Below are 6675 nucleotides of genomic sequence, written 5' to 3' on the forward strand. Positions count from 1 at the left end.
GAAGCTAATTGGTTGCACTTTGTACCCGGATCAGAGTTGGATGGATCTCTTATGAAAGACGCAAATGGCGACTTTTGCATACAGTGCACACGCAGATTATGGTACATGACTTTGAGGTGTCCATGTACAAGTGGTGCCCATGTAGCAGTTAGCTTTTCCAACGCCGTGCCTCCACCTTAATCAGCCCATGCTCCCCTGTGTAAATTAGAGATGTGCGGCGGGTACTTTTCGTGTTTTGGTTTTGGTTCTGGTTCCATGCTCGTGTTTTGGATCTGGATTGGTTTTGCCAAAAACACTCTTTCGGGTTTTGGTTTTGGATCTGGATGATTTAAAAAACAAACAAAGATAAAAACAGCTAAAATCACAGAATTTGGGGATAATTTTGATCCTACGGTATTATAAACCTCAATTACATTAATTTCCAGAACACCTCACACCTCACAATATTGTTTTTAGGCCAAAAGGTTGCACCGAGGTGGCTGTATGACTAAGCTAAGTGACCCAAGTGGGCAGCACAAACACCTGGCCCTTCTAGGAGTGGCACAGCAGTGTCAGACAGGATGGCAGATTTAAAAAATAGGCCCCAAACAGTATATGATGCAAAGAAGAAAAAGAGGTGCAATGAGGTAGCTGGATGGCTAAGCTAAGCGACACAAGTGTGCGGCACAAACACCTGGCCCATCTAGGATTGGCACTGCAGTGTCAGACAGGATGGCACTATTCAAAAACAAGGCCCCAAACAGCACATGATGCAAAGAAGAAAAAGAGGTGCAATGAGGTAGCTGTATGACTAAGCTAAGCGACAAAGTGTGCTGCACAAACAACATGGGATGGGACATGCTGGAATTTGCCCAGATGTAATACACGCACAATACTGGTGGCACAGGAGAGCATACCCCTAAACCACACACACACGGCAAAGCCTGTAAAATAAATTTGGATAATAATAACCCTTTTATTTGTAGCTATTATAATAATATGCAGCACAGGCGAGCGTACCCCTACACCACACAGGGCAAACCCTGTAAAAATTATTTGGATAATAATATATATAAGTAATGTATATAACCCTTTTATTTGGAGTAAATAATATACAGCACAGGACACCACCACTGGACTTATGGCAGCACAAGACACCACGACTGGACTGATGCAGCACAAGACAGCACCACTGGACTGGACTTATACGGCAGTACCCCTGGACTTATACGGCAGTACCACTGGACTTATATGGCAGTATCACTGGAATTATACGGCAGTACCACTGGACTTATTCGGCAGTACCACTGGACTGGATTTATACGGCAGTATCACTGGACTTATACAGCAGTACCACTGGACATATACGGCAGTATCACTGGACTTATACGGCAGTATCACTGGACTGGATTTATACGCCAGTACTACTGGATTTATACAGCAATACCACAGGACATATACGGCAGTATCACTGGAATTATATGGCATTACCACTGGACATATACGGCAGTATCACTGGACTGGATTTATAGGGCAGTACCACTGGACATATATGGCAGTATCACTGGACTTATACGGCAGTATCACTGGACTGGATTTATACGCCAGTACCACTGGATTTATACGGCAGTACCACTGGCCATATACGGCAGTATCACTGGAATTATATGGCAGTACCACTGGACTGGGTTTATACGGCAGTACCACTGGACATATACGGCAGTTTCACTGGATTTATATGGCAGTATCACTGGACTGGATTTATATGGCAGTACCACTGGACATATACGGCAGTTTTACTGGACGTATATGGCAGTATCACTGGACTGGATTTATACACCAGTACCACTGGACTTATACGTCAGTATCACTGGACTTATTCGGCAGTATCACTGGACATATATACGGCAGTATCACTGGACTTATACGGCAATATGACTGGACTTATACAGCAGCACAGGGACACCACCACTGGACTGACGCAGGACAACACAGCACCACTGAAATGGACTGGACTTATACAGCAGCACTGGACATATGGCAGCTGAGGACACCACCACTGTGACTGGATTGATGCAGCACAAGACACCACCACTGGACTGATACAGCACAACACAGCACCACTGGACTGGACTTGTACAGCAGCACTGGACATATGGCAGCAGAGGACACCACCACTGTGACTGGACTGATGTAGCACAAGACACCACCACTGTACTGATGCAGCACAACACAGCACCACTGGACTGAACTTATACAGCAGCACTGGACATATGGCAGCAGAAGACACCACCACTGTGACTGGACTGATGTAGCACAAGACACCACCACTGGACTGATACAGCACAACACAGCACCACTGGACTGGACTTGTACAGCAGCACTGAACATATGGCAGCAGAGGACACCACCACTGTGACTGGACTGATGCAGCACAAGACACTGCCACTGTACTGATGCAGCACAACACAGCACCACTGCACTGGACTTATACACCTACACTGGACATATGGCAGCAGAGGACACCACCACTGTGACTGGACTGATGCAGCATAAGACACTACATCGGACTGAGCAGCACAAGACAGAACTGGAATCGCCACCCCACTTTCCCTCCCGCACAGACACTGAGGACGGAGACACGTCCTCGCGCTACACTCTCCAATTCCAGAGTGAAAATGGCGGCGACGTGCAGCTCCTTATATGGAATCCAAAACCCGCGAGAATCCGACAGATGGATGATGACGTTTTTGCCTCGTTCTGGTTTCCGAGTCAGGCGTGAGAACCCGATCAGGTCTCAGATCTGGGCTAGGGAATGAAGTCAGGGAACCGAACCCGCTCATCTCTAGTGTAAATTCTGGGTCACCCGTCTACCTCTAACCTTTTATACTCAACCAGTATAAATCACACAAGGATTTGTTGCCAAAACCACAATGGTATGTATATTTATTTAGACTAACAATAGGAAAGCGGGTGGCAACCTTCAAACCATCGAAAAGTTAACACTGATTAGCAATAATATTTGTAAGAACATGAATTAGAAATAGCACACTTGTTGCAAATATAGAGAATAACATGAATTTCATGAGTAAAATAGAGAAAGGACAGTAGATAATACTGTGAATATATTGTTAGAAATCGTTGTTGCTTCAGACAAAATGTTGATAGACAATGCAGAAAATAGAATAAACACTAGACAATAGAAGGCCTACGCCATTGCACACTTTGGTTCACGCTTGTGCAGAAGGGTTTCCTAGACTTTTTCATACATGCACAGTACTGCATCCAACTCTGCATCAGGCTCAGTGTGTGGATCAACTGTTCTAATCACTATTAACTTGATTGAATGCTCCTGATGCTGATTACCTGGCTGGATGAGCCCAGCGCTAGCTCACTCTGCCAGAGTCAATGTCAGGCACACATCTCTCATGATGGATCCACAGCTCACTCTGGGCAAATGTGTTAAGTCTTAGAGATAAACTACATATCAACCAGCTCCTAACTGCCATGTTGCAGATTGTGTTTGAAAAATGACAGGAACTGATTGGTTGGTACTGTACTTTATCTCTCTCCACTTTATCACTTTCCAATGCTTAGTACATCTTCCTCTCTGCCTGGTGCCACGCTATCTTCTGCAGCCACTACAAGGGTGGCTCTGCTCCTCCACTGTGTTTGTAATATGGCCCCATGCCCAGGCAAGACTGAATGTGCAACTACAGTTAGCCTCCTGGATTCTTCCATCTGCTTCTCCAGGGACCCCGTGTGGCGCCAAGGCAGTGCCTTTTATAGCCTTTCCTCCCACAGGCGCTAAACCAACACAGGCCCCCTTCTCCTTTGGCTTCCCTGCTCCACTCCCAGACGGAACAGAGCTAGCTCTATTCTCTATTCAGCTGCTACCTTGGTCCACAGTCAGCACCTGAGTTCCCTAGTCTTAAAGTACCATGCGGACCAGGGTGCTACACATACATTTTTGTTTATCTACTATACTGAATAAGACGGAACTTGTCAGGATGCATCTTTCTGTGAAATAAGACGTTTTGGGGCAGAAACTGGGTGGTAACAATATTATCGCACGTAACTGCCTTCGGGATATCATGGGTGTGCATCGAAATCTCTGTGTGAGAGTCATGCATACAGGAAAGAGAAGCCTATTTCTGCCTTATCTGATGCTGCTAGCATGGACCTGTAGTGAGTGGTAATACTGATGATGGTGGTATGCAGCATATAATCAATGGGTGGCACAGCACAGGTCTCCGCTTCAGATGCATTATCCCCCGCATTAGCTGTACAGATTCTCACGTTAGCATAAGGTAGTAAATCTGACTTCCATGGCTGCCCACCACAACTACAGCCACTTTGCAAGTGATTCAGAATCAGTCCCTTTAGGATGCTTGATGCATCTCCCCCTACATGATGTGTCTGTAATAAAAATCTCCTGGTTCCATTACTCCATGTTTGGGAGGAAGAAGGGGCAAGGGAGGAAGAAGGGGCAAGTGTGGAGGCAGCGTGGGAAGTAAAAAAGCTGATCCTTTGGGGAGGGGGGCTGTGTGAGAGAAGGTGCCTGGACTGGCCCATGTACATCCACCATAGTCTGGCCCCACAGGCTCTGATTATCCTTGAGGCAAACAGCTACTAATTCACAGAATCAGAAGCAATTAGGAGCTGGGATAATCTGTGCTGCCGAGCCCCTTCCGTCTACGCAGGCCCTTTACAGGTACTGTATATCACCTGTAACCCCTGATGGCAGCCCTGGATTTAGATAACATCAACGATTTCCTGGCCAATGTAGCCTTCCCCTTAATCCATATATACATTTTGAAGACCAAATAAAATGTATTGTACCATGCCACAGTAAGAAGTCTCAGGATAGAGCGGAAACCTTTCAACTATTTTAACCAGCATTAAAAGCATACTGTACACACAACACATCTCTCAGCATATGCCCACTGTTTCTAATGACATGCAGTTAACCTGCAATTCTGTGCGGTAAGGACAAATGAATGTTGAAGTAAATATACTTTTCCACAGACTACTTAATACCACTAGTGAAATTTAACCTGGTGTCACTTGCACTACAGAATTCTGACCTCATAAGAGAGTTAGAATCAAGCTAGCATAGCATGCTGGGACTTGCAGTTCAGCTGGAGTGCCACATATTGCATGAACCACCAATAATAGCAGTTCAGTTGGAGAAAGGCAGCAGGCATTTTGGTGATAAAATTAAACGCACACCTCCAAATGTCGCAAACAATTTTCTGCAAATGGTAAATGGACAATAGTAGCGGTGTTGCAGTCGTATTTACCATATATTCCATTGTGAATGGCATCTCTGTGTGGCCTCCAAAGAGTGCTCCTATCGGGTGCTGTGCACCATGGCCAGATCAGATGTTAGCAGGGAAGAGTGGAGGGAGGAAGAAGAGTGGATGGCAATCCATGTCTGCATACAGAAAGAATGCATAAAGGCTGAGGCACTCTATCCCGATCCTGGGCCAAGAAGAGGGATGTGAAACCCACTGAGTGCATGCCTGAGGCAACATGTCTTTGGGACATTGGAAGATGAGTAGACTATGGCTATTAAGGGATGCACATAGTCATCAACTATACTATGCATTTTTTTTTTTTTTTAATTCAGTGTGTTTTTATTTGGTTTTTAACAGACAAACATGTCGTAGCATACCAATACAAACAAAATACAAATAAAAGTAAGAAGAAATCAAAGCATGTGCTCTGTGTGTTCGTTATTGGTACAGCAGTTTTTGTATAGAGCTACATACCAGCATACAAATATAACTAACGTTGCAGACAGCTACATTATAAACGTACTAAGCATCAATTGTACATCGCATCAGGTCATGCAGTGGTATTATATAAATTGATCAAAGACCATCCATTCCTAGGTTATCAGTGGGGAGGGGCATGGGTATATTGGCACCATGGTGACGATAGCCACCTATCCCATATCTTATAGTATTTTACCGGGGCTTTCCTAGAAATGTAAACAAATTTTTCATGGGACACTACCGCGTTCACTAGTGGTATCCATTTATTAACATCTGGGCCGGCAGCTGCCATCCATGAGCGTGCTATCAGTACCTTTGCCAGAGCACATAGGTTAAGAGTATATCTTCTGGAATGGGCATCTAGTATTTCCTCGTCTATGACCCCGAGGGTGCACACAAGGGGAGTAAACACATCTAAGGGGATTCCCGTAGCGGCCATAATCTGTATCACCTCCCGCCAAAAGTCCTGCACCACCGGGCAGGTCCATAATAGATGCCAGAAGGTACCGTCAGGAGAGGCACACTTCGGGCATCTAGAGTCGCTCCGTCCCCCTATATTGACAAGACGTCTGGGAGTGATGTAGACTCTGTGTAGTATGAACAGGTGTATCTGTTGAAAACGGGCCGATGTGGTAGCTGCGCGCGCAGCCCCCAAGGCTTCCTCCCATATTTCCAGGGAGATCGGCCCCACATCCACCTCCCATTTGGCTTTAAGGTGTAAGAGACTGCCAGAATGATGGGCACCGAGCAGAGCGGAGTAGAGAGCGGAGATAGACCCCGTTCCTAGGTTATCGGTCAGGAGCAGGTGAGCCGGAGACTTCTGAAGGAGAGGCGGGGCAGCCCCAAACTGAGACATGCAGGCGTGGCGGAGTTGAATATATCTGTAATAGTAGGATGCGGGTATATTGAACTCGGT

This window comes from Pseudophryne corroboree, chromosome 6, assembly GCF_028390025.1.
Source record: "Pseudophryne corroboree isolate aPseCor3 chromosome 6, aPseCor3.hap2, whole genome shotgun sequence".
In the NCBI taxonomy this organism is placed as follows: domain Eukaryota; kingdom Metazoa; phylum Chordata; class Amphibia; order Anura; family Myobatrachidae; genus Pseudophryne; species Pseudophryne corroboree.